At 40.7% G+C, this 10,302-nt stretch overlaps 2 non-coding genes across 2 annotated transcripts; both read right to left on the reverse strand.

Moving 5' to 3' along the window:
* Window positions 1-6,741: 6,741 nt before the first annotated feature.
* Window positions 6,742-6,814, reverse strand: TRNAS-AGA (transfer RNA serine (anticodon AGA)). Its single transcript has one exon. It is a non-coding gene; the product is annotated as a tRNA-Ser (tRNA).
* Window positions 6,815-8,261: 1,447 nt separating this feature from the next.
* On the reverse strand, window positions 8,262-8,333 carry TRNAS-AGA (transfer RNA serine (anticodon AGA)). The gene has a single exon. It is a non-coding gene; the product is annotated as a tRNA-Ser (tRNA).
* Window positions 8,334-10,302: the final 1,969 nt, after the last annotated feature.

Here is a 10,302-nt window from a genome sequence, read left to right on the forward strand (position 1 = left end):
ATAAGAATGTTTACTATGTCTGTGAGTCTGTTTCTTTTGTAGATGAGTTCATTAGTGTCCTCTTTTCTTCCTTCCTTCCTTCCTTCCTTTCTTTCTTTTCTTCCTTTCTTTCTCTTTCTTTCTCTTTCTTTCTCTTTCTTTTCTTTCTTTCTTTCTTTCTTTCTTTCTTTCTTTCTTTCTTTCTTTCTTTCTTTCTTTCTTTCTTTCTCTCTCTCTTTCTTCCTTGCTTCCTTCCATCCTTGCTTCCTTCCCTCCTTCCTTCCTTTTTTTTTTTTTTTTTTTTTAAGATTCCACACATGAGTGGTATCATATGGTATTTTTCTTTCTCTTTCTGTAAAATGCCAAACTTAGTGTAACCAAGCAGGACCCCGTGCGGGCTGGGGGGGGCCTACCCCTCCCCCAGACAGACCCCTCCCCCACATGCTCTGCTGTAGCTCCTCTCTGAAGTACCTAGATAACAGCATCTGATGCACATTTCCTGGGTTGTTTTACAGATGCAAAAACCCCCACCAAATGGGAGACTTTAACTACTCAATGACCATGAGCACACAGCCCCCAGGCCTCCTGGAGCCCAAGGATGGATAATGTTAATCCCTTTGACACCGCCCTATTAACCTCACCATCAACCAGTCAGAGAATTGTGTGCTAGCTGATCACACAGCCTGCAACTCCCTTCCCTCACTTTGCTGTTAAAAGTGCTTTCCTGAAATCCACAGGGGAGTTTGGGCTTTTTAAGCATTAGCTGCCCCAGGCACCTTGTCTGGTGCCTTACAATAAATGCTTCCCTTTCCTTCCTCACAACCCAGTGTGAGTGGACTGGCTTTACTGTGTGCAGGGGCGCAGACCAAGTTTGGTCCAGTAACAATGGGACAGCAGAAAATGCTCCACGTTATCTGAACTGCCGGTGATATTGATTGGCAGGCGAATGGAGTGAGATGGGACTAGATCTCAAACCCTGACCTGCTGACGTCTATGACATTGAGTATCAACTTGCTTCCTTCCCCTTCCCTTCAAGTAACTGCAGGGCATTTCCTAGAATAGTTTTCAAAGGAATACACCTTACATTAGGACCTGGGACGCATACATACATACACGACTGAATCAACACTTAGCCTGACAGCATATAAAGCATTCCGGCATTTTCTATTCTGCTGTGTTTGTTTGTTGTTTTTTAATTCTTGGCTTCCAACAGCAGTTTAAACGCCTTGTCTTGGGGCAGAGGCAATATGGCTAGCAGCTGTCTCCTTCTTGGATCTGGGCTATGGATTTTAGCCAGATGTTTGCTACTCACTTCCAAGCTTCCCAAGGCAGATTGCCAGTGTTGTTGTCCTGCTGTTGGTCTTTGAGTTGATGGCCCATCTGTCCTGGATCTCGATGAGAGTCGGGGTAGAGGAGGGGGACTCTGAGAGAAAGCTCATTAAGTGTGGCCTTGTTCTGGATTCAGAATGTGGTGGGTCTGCACAAAATCACCCTGTTGGATAGGTAATTCTTTAAAAACAAAATTAAGGAGGGAGGGTATAGCTCAAGCAGTAGAGCACATGCATAGCATGCATGAGGTCCTGGTTCAATCCCCAGTGCCTTCTCTAAGAATAAATAAACCTAATTACCTACACACAAACACACACACACACACACACACAAATTAGATCTATGATTTTAAAATTTCTTTAAAACAATTAAATAATTAGAAATGTAGTCATCCCCAGCTGTGCATCAGTAACCTGTGATCGGAAATCAGTTATTCTACAGGAGAATGCTATTCTGGAGCCTTTTGACATTTATTTTAAACAAGAAAAATTATACTACGTCAACCCCAAGCCCTCAACCAATTTCTTAAAACAGTTAGTTACAGCATGGTAATATGCCCTTATATAAAGTTTAAAAATATCCAAGCCATCTTGTTAGGCATAAAGTGCTTAAAAGGTTGTTTCTCCTTTTTTTAAAATTTTTTTATTTTATTTTTTTATTGAGTTATAGTCAGTTTACAATGGTCTGTCAATTTCCGATGTAGAGCACAATTTTTCAGTTATACATGAACATACATACATTCACCTTCGCATTCTTTTTTTTGCTGTGAGCTACCACAAGATCTTGTATATATTTCCCTGTGCTACACAGTATAATCTTGTTTATCTGTTCTGTATATGCCTGTCAGTATCTACAAGTTTAAAACATTGTTTCTTTATCACCAAATACTTACTATGATCGATAATGAACAGCAGCCTTTGTGCAGAAGACCACTGACCAAGATGGCTTTGACGGTCCCTTCAGCCCGCCTAAACTTAAACGGGCTTCTTTCTGACTTGAGGCCCCCAAGCTCCCTTTACTTTAGAAGACTTGTCATTTTTTTTCTCTACCCCTTTGAGATATGAATGTTTTTTAAAAACCTCTGGGCAGTTTTACAACCCAGGAAAGTCTTTCTCAAGAACCTGGGAACCATCCTGTTGAAATGTAATCAGCCAGGGAGATGTACCCCATTTCTCAGCTTCTGAGGGAGGGCAGGCACCACCTCCAGGGTTCCTTGCTCCAGATTGCAAAACTATCTCTTGTCATAAAGATATGAGAAATTTATTTTCCCTTCAGATAAAGCCAATTAGCACACACAGCTGGCTTATAACGCCCCCCTAGCATCCTCCGGGGCCTTTCTACCAGCTCATCCCAGCCCTTAAAGAGCCCCACCCCTCTGCTGCCGTGCAGCTGCGTTCAGACTTGTTCTGACCTCTCCCTCCAGTTGCAGTAGCCTTGGATAAAGTCTTCTTCACCTGTTTAGCTTTGTCCGGTGCAATTTTTCTTTTAATGCTGCCGATGGTCTTGTACTGTATCCCTTCTGTGGACATTCAATTTCACAATTTTCAAAAAAATTTACAAGGATTCTATCTATATTAGTTTCCTGGGGCTGCTGTGACAAAGCACAATAAACTAGATGACTTTAAAAAAAAACGAACGAGCAAACCAGAAATTTATTCTTTTATAAATTTGGAGGCCAGAAGCCCCAAAGCAAAGGTGTTAACAGGGTCGTGCTCTTTCTGGGGAAGAAGCTGTTCCGCGTCTTTGTCTCAGTTTCTGATGTTGTCAGTCATCCTTGGTGTCCCTTGACTTACAGATGCATCCTTCCAATCACTGCCTCCATCTTCACGGGCAGCCTCCCTGTGCACGTCAGTCTCTGTGTCTCTTCTCTTCCCCTTATAGGGATACCAGTCATGTTGGATCAAGAGCCCACAGTACGTGACCATGGCCTTGTGTCAACTTACATCTTTTGGGGGTGGGGGGAGGAAGTAATTAGGTTTATTTATTTATTTATTTGTCTTTGATGGAGGTACTGGGAATTGAACCCGGGACCTTGTGCATGGTAAGCATTCACTCTACCGCTGAGCGATACCCTCCCCCAACTTACATCTTAAATTACGTCTGCAAAGAGCTTATTTCCAAGTAGGGTCACATTCACAAGTACTAGGGGTTAGGACTTCAACATACCTTTTTCAGGGGACACGATACAACCCACAATTCACTCTGAAGAAGCATCAATGTATTTATTTATTTTTATTATTTTATTGAAGTGTAGTCAGTTTACACTGTGTCAATTTCTGGTGTACAGCATAATGTCTCAGTCATACATATACATACATATATTCATTTCCATATTCTTTCCCATTATAGATGACTACAAGATATTGAATATAGTTCCTGTGCTGTACAGAAGAAACTTGTTTATCATTTTATATATAGTAGTTAGTATCTGCAAATCTCAAACTCCCGATTTATCCCTTCCCACCCCTTTTCCCCTCCTGTGACCATAAAATTGTTTGTTATGTCTGTGAGTCTGTTTCTGTTTTGTAGATGAGTTCATTGGTGTCGTCTTTTTTTCTTTTCTTAGGTTCCACATCAATAGTATTTGGAATGAAAGACTTTTCCCACATATGTCTATGAAGTTTGGGGATTAAAAATAGAGGGGTACCTATCTCCTAGTGATAAGGTTTACTTGGAAGGCACTGTGCAGGGTGGGCAGTGCTCTGTCCGCCTAGGTGGAGGCTTAGGTTTGGTGAGGGTGAAGCTTCTTTAAGAGGGGGATGGAGGACTAGTGTCAAAGACAAAACCAGGCAGGTAAGGGGGTTGTCTTTATGCAGATGGTCCGCCCCCAGAGCCACAGCAGAACGCCTCTGCAGGGTGGGTTTTCCCTTTGACTTAAGTCAGGAGGGGAGGTAGACAGGCTGTAGGCAGAGGGATTTCCAGGTGGGGTTGTTTTGTAAGCAGGAGAAAGCTCAGTCAGGGAGTTGAAGAGGAAGTTTTTCTGTGGTTAATTAGTGGGGAACAAACAAACAGCTAATCAATTACAACAAAGAACGGGAAGCCAGGGGATCTGTGTTGCCCAGACTTGCCATCAGGTTCAGGCAAAAAGGGAAAGAAAGACCTGTGTTTGGCCTTGTCTCAGGTAAACAGAGGAGTCATCTGCAAGGATTACGGGAGGCATGAGAAAGAGTGGGCAGTGGGATTTGTGAGTCAAATCTGGAAGGGAGATTTCTTTGAGTAAGCCGTTTCCTAGAACAGAAAAGGATGGGGGATTTCGGAAAACAGAAGGTTGAGGAGGTGTTCTTTGCCACTGCTGCTTTCCAGAAGCACAGGGTCCAGGTGAAGTTCAACATTGTCGGTGGTCAGGAGGAAGGACCCCTTAGTGGCTGAGCGCACGGTTTCATTGCCTGACTTAACTATCTACAGGCACTCTTTTTAGAAGTGGTTTGTCTGCAGGGAGGGGGGTATAGCTCAGTGGTAGAGTGCTTGCCTAGCATGCAGGAGGTCCTGGGTTCAATCTCCAGTACCTCCATTAAAAAAAAAAGAAAAAGAAAAATATATAAATAAATAATCCCCCTACCAAAAGAAAAAAAGTCTCCTTTAAAAAAAAGAAGAAAAAAGAGTGGACGCTTATCATTTAAAAAAAAAAGAGAACTGGTTTATTTATCGGTGCAGAATGACTTCCGCAGTAGTGGGGTGCCACCAAGTGGTGGTGCCAATTAGTGACTGCCAAACGTCGGGCTCCAGTGGGCTGGGTGGACCCCAGTAGTGTGCAAGGAAAACCACTGGGCTGCCGCAAGAAAGTACCAGAATTTCTACTTTATTTTTATCACAAAAGCAAGCAAGAATTAAATATTGAGTACTGATATTTAACATAGCAGGTTGCACTGAGTTCCTCACTCTGACTCTGTGTCACAAGGCACCTTCTCAGGGAAGCCAAGAAGCTTCCCACTGTGTAACTTTCCTCTCTGAACCCCTTCGGAGTGTCGTGACATATTGCGGACTGTGAGTGCCTGATTAAGTGTGGATGACGTTATCTGGTTTCAACTAAACCTATCCTTACACAATGGCCAAGTGGCTTTAAAAGACTCCTACAGAGAAAATTCTGGTTTAAAAAAATAACTCGAATAATGCACGTACCAGCAAGCAGGAATCTATGGCAGCACTGGCAAATATTCCTACTGCGGTAGACACTCTTCACCAGCTACTTGACAAAAAAAATTTAAAAATCTAACATATTTTATAAGAAGTTGATCAAAACATTCAAAATTGTGAACACTGTTTAAAATAGGAATTTACTTTAGTGTTGTTAATCTCACCCTAATTGTTCTTGTATGAAGATGTTTCATATCTGTTTGGGTTATGAGAGCTGCTTGCCCATCAATATTTGAAATAAATTGAATTTACATCTCTATTTCATAGTGTTAACCCAACCTTTTCAAAATTTGTGAAATGCAGCATAGATAATCACTGATCTTTTCCCTATGATCGTGGCGAAGACCAGTGACTGGAGCCTATGTTTGCACACTTACAAGATATGGTATAGCATAATTTTCAAAAAGGTAAAATTCTGATTGTTGGACAAATATAAAATGAATATACGTCAAAGATTTTACTTAACTCACTGATTAATGAAGGAACCAATAAAGATGTTATGACCAATTCAGGGAGCATCTAAGAAGCAAAAAGCATCACAAGATAGGATCTACAGGATATAAAAGTGATTAATGCCTGATCAAAGGCTAGGCATAGGTAACTTTGGAGTTATCTGTTCCACTGAGAGAGATGCTTGCAGCTCTTCCAGACAAAAATCTCCAAGTTAACAAGTAAGTTCACTAATTCTGAGACCTTTAGTCAATAGTAAAGAATGGAATGAACTTTACATTGTTATGATCTTCTGGCCAAATCCAGTCCATGTGTTTTGTAAATAAAGTTTTATTGGAACTTTGTTGTTTCTTCACTTATGACTGCTCTTGTGCTGGAGTAGAAGATCTGAGTGCTCAGAGGCCTAAACCCAGCAAAGCCTCAAATATTTACTGTCTGGATCTTTACAGATGAAATGTGTGGGTCCCTGCCCTAGGCAACCTTCAGGTGGGCTTTGTCCCCACGTGACAGTGAAAGGATGTGCTGCTCACTTTTTTTTGCCTTATTTCCAAATTTTGGATAATTTTCTTGACAGCTACTTAAGGACTCTTAATATTCTTTATATATATATTTTTAACATTTTTTATTGACTTATAATCAGTTTACAATGTTGTGTCAAATTCCAGTGTAGAGCACAATTTTTCAATTATACATGAACATATGTATATTCATGGTCACATTCCTTTCTCTGTGAGCTACCGTAAGATCTTGTATGTATTTCCCTGTGCTATACAGTATAATCTTGTTTATCTATTCTACAATTTTGAAATCCCTGTCTATCTCTTCCCACCCCCCTGTATATATATTTATTGGAGGTACTGGGGATTAAACCCAGAACCTCATGCATTCTAAGCATGCGCTGTACCACTGAGCTATACCCTCCCTGCTTAATACATAATTTACCTGTATTTCCATTACTTTCAGATAGACTTTTTGGATCAGATTCCCTAAGTTTTATTTTTTTTTTAATATTTTTCCCCTCAAGATGTTTTAGATATTTGTTTACTCTTATATTGCTTTATTAATTACAAGTAACACAGAGGACGTTTATTTTTGCCCTTTTAAATAAACTGCAACATTTTTTTGAAGTATAAAATTTTATATTCTTACTTTGAAGTTTAATTGACATCTATTGTCATGATATAGCTCACATATATAACAGTATATATCATATATATTGTCATGATATATACTGCTGTCATTGTTAATTCCATTTTCTTGGCATGCAGTGAGACTCCCCATTCCATCTGCACATCCGTATCTTCATTTCAATAGCATCTGCTTTCACATTTGATAGTGTCTTTAGCATTTCGTTTGGCATGTTTTCTTGCATTTACGCTCATCGTTGCTCTGTCAGTATCCCATTGTCTGTCTTCCATTTCTGTCATTTTCCCCTTAAGCCACTTCAATCACCTTGTGCATTTTCTTAATAACTGATGTAGTTTCCACAAGCCTCTCCCCCAGGTGATTGCTTTACATTTGTTACAGCGTCACTCTTATTTGGATAATCAAAGTGACTTCAGCAATACCATTAACTTTTACCTTAATTTATATACTTAGCTCCACTAGCTCCCTGCCCCCACCCGACCCCGTTGCTTTCTTTACTCATTCTTAATCAAATATGTGTCCATGTATTCTTTAATTTTCCAGATCACTGGTTCATGATAAAAGGATGTAATTCAGGACCAGCCAGTTGGAAGAGATGTATAGGGCGAGGACACAGAGCTTCCATGCCGAGTGCACACCTCTCCCCAGGTCTCCACATGTTCCAACCCAAAGACTCCGAATTCCCTAAGTTGTCATTTAACCAATGTTTATTGAGCACATACTGTGAGCCAGATAGATACTGCAATGAACAGAACCGAGCTCTGTCACTTTCCCAGTGGAGTGAGGAAGTCAAACGTGTAAAGGGGGTTTTCTCTAGGAGGTGAACGCTGAGCCCAGTCTGAGAGAGACGCCCCAGATACGTGAAGACTGGAGGCAGAGGAAAGGGAAACGAGGCGCAGTTAATGGTAGCTGGAGGGGAAGATCTGAATTGACTTCGGGGTCTCTTTGGCTTTAGGAGAACTACTTCAATGTACCTTTTGATTATGGAAAAGTAAAACCGAAGCCCTGTTTTGGAACGGAGATGTCTCGGGCAGTGGGAAACTAGGCTGTTTTTCTTGGGATTGTAAAATGTCCACTCATGTGCCTCCTTTCAGTAATAAATATGTTGTAACACCCTTTTTACTATATGCCTACTTGTATACACAATATTTTAAAAATCAGTGTTATGTTCAAATTCAAACATACAGAAGTGGTAAAAAGTTATTATTAAAAAAAATTTGTAATGAAGGTACTGGGGATTGAACCCAGGAACTCATGCGTTCTAAGCACACACTCTACCACTGAGCTCTACCCTCCTCCTCATATTATAAACATAATCTATGTAAGTGTTTGATATGATCACGCCAAGAGGCATAATGGAAGAGACCCCGGGGCCTCTGTGTAGAGCAACAAGAACACGGCGGATACAAATGCGCACGGAAGCCGTTAATCACCAACTCAAACGTCACAACTGGAGTTGCCTTCAGAAGAAATGATTTTCCAGAATGATGAGTAACTAGATAAAATCCTGGGCCACATAAAGTACAATCTTTCCTAGATTTGCACAGTGGTTTCATTTCTGGAAAATTCGATGTCTAGCAAAACCACACAAAAATATTTTGACATGTAAAGCAAAGTTAAGTTTAAGTTCAAATAATTATAAGCAGATTTTTTTTTAATTGAAGTATAGTCAGTTTACAATATGTCAGTTTCTGGTGTACAGCATACACACACACACACACACAATCGTTTTCATATTCTTTTTCATTATCGGTTACTACAAGATGTTGAATACAGTTCCCTGTGCTGTACAGTATGAACTTGTTGTTAATCTATTTTATATATAGTAGTTAGTATCTGCAAATCTTGAACTCCCAATTTATCCCTTCCCACCCCCTCCCCCCCGTAACCATAAGTTTGTTTTCTATGTCTGTGAGACTGCTTCTGTTTTATAAATCAGTTCATTTGTCTTTTTTTTAAAGATTCACATATAAATGTTATCACGTGGTATTTTTCTTTCATAAACAGGTTTTTAACCTCCATAAATATGTGGAAGAACATTAGAAGTTCACGCTGACTGAGAAACAGTTTTTCCGTGTGAGACTGCCCTACACATTGACCAGTGTCCTTGGTCCCATTTGCTAAAGCACAGCAGTGCCCATTCAGATCCCTTTACCCCAAATCCCATTCACTGTATAATCCAAAAGACTTCTTCAAATTTCCAAGTTGCCCTCTAGGGGGCAGTATGATTCCTGTGGAAAAATCATTGTGAGAAAAAAGTTGTATTACAGGGTAAACCTGCCCTTGCCCGTAGGGTCTGAGGGGCAGTGTCACTCTGTTGCCTGGGAGGCTGGTTGGGGTGAGGGTGAGGGTGGGATCAAAGAAATATCTTCTCCTCTGGCTAGCCCCCAGGGAAGCCTGGGCGCCTGCAAAAACAGAAGGCAAAAGTAACATTGGACACCCTTCTCATGCATTTAAGATTTCCTTGATCAGTTTGCTTATAAAGAGCTATAGTCAAGAAATGATGGGGTAAATGCAGAAATATCTGTCTATATCAGTATGTGAGTGTTCACGTATACACATATGTAGCGTTGTATATGCGTGCACACACGTTCATCGTGTCATTGTGTTGCAGAAAAGTGGAGGCAATCTAAATGTCTGTGTACAGGAGAGGAGATTTAAAAAAAGAAAAACAAACCTATGACACATTTATAAAATGAAATACAGGTGTCCCTCAGAGATGGTTCTGTTCAGGACCACCACAAGAAACAAATACTGCAATTAAGCAGGTCACTCAAACTTTTCGTTTGTCCAGTGTGTATAAAAGTTATGTTATACTGTAGTCTATTAAGTGTGTAAGAGTGTTATGTCTAAAAAAGCCTTTCTGTTGCTCCTGCACTAAGTATATGGAAAAGTACCAGGGGGACATCCCTTCTGTGTTGCTGGGACCTTGTATGACATGTTAAATAAAAGGCCTTCTCAATCTTGGTTATAGGAAATCTTGCTGAACTGGGAGGGAAGAAGAATGCTTTCTAACTGCTCCTGTTGCGTAAAGATCAACCCCCATCCCTGGGGAGTCTAATAACCCATAGACAAGGTCTTGGAGCTTAGAAGACAAGAGGCAGCTTTATTGCTTTGCAGAGCAAAGGGGACCCACAGTAGGCTGGTGTCTACAAAACGGTGAGCCCGACTTGGGGATGGGGTGGGGTGGTTATACAGCCAGAGCTCAAACAATAAAGCATCGATAACCATCAAGAGAATCATTTATCTTGTCATAAAGATTTC

Source organism: Camelus bactrianus, chromosome 34, assembly GCF_048773025.1.
Source record: "Camelus bactrianus isolate YW-2024 breed Bactrian camel chromosome 34, ASM4877302v1, whole genome shotgun sequence".
NCBI lineage: Eukaryota > Metazoa > Chordata > Mammalia > Artiodactyla > Camelidae > Camelus > Camelus bactrianus.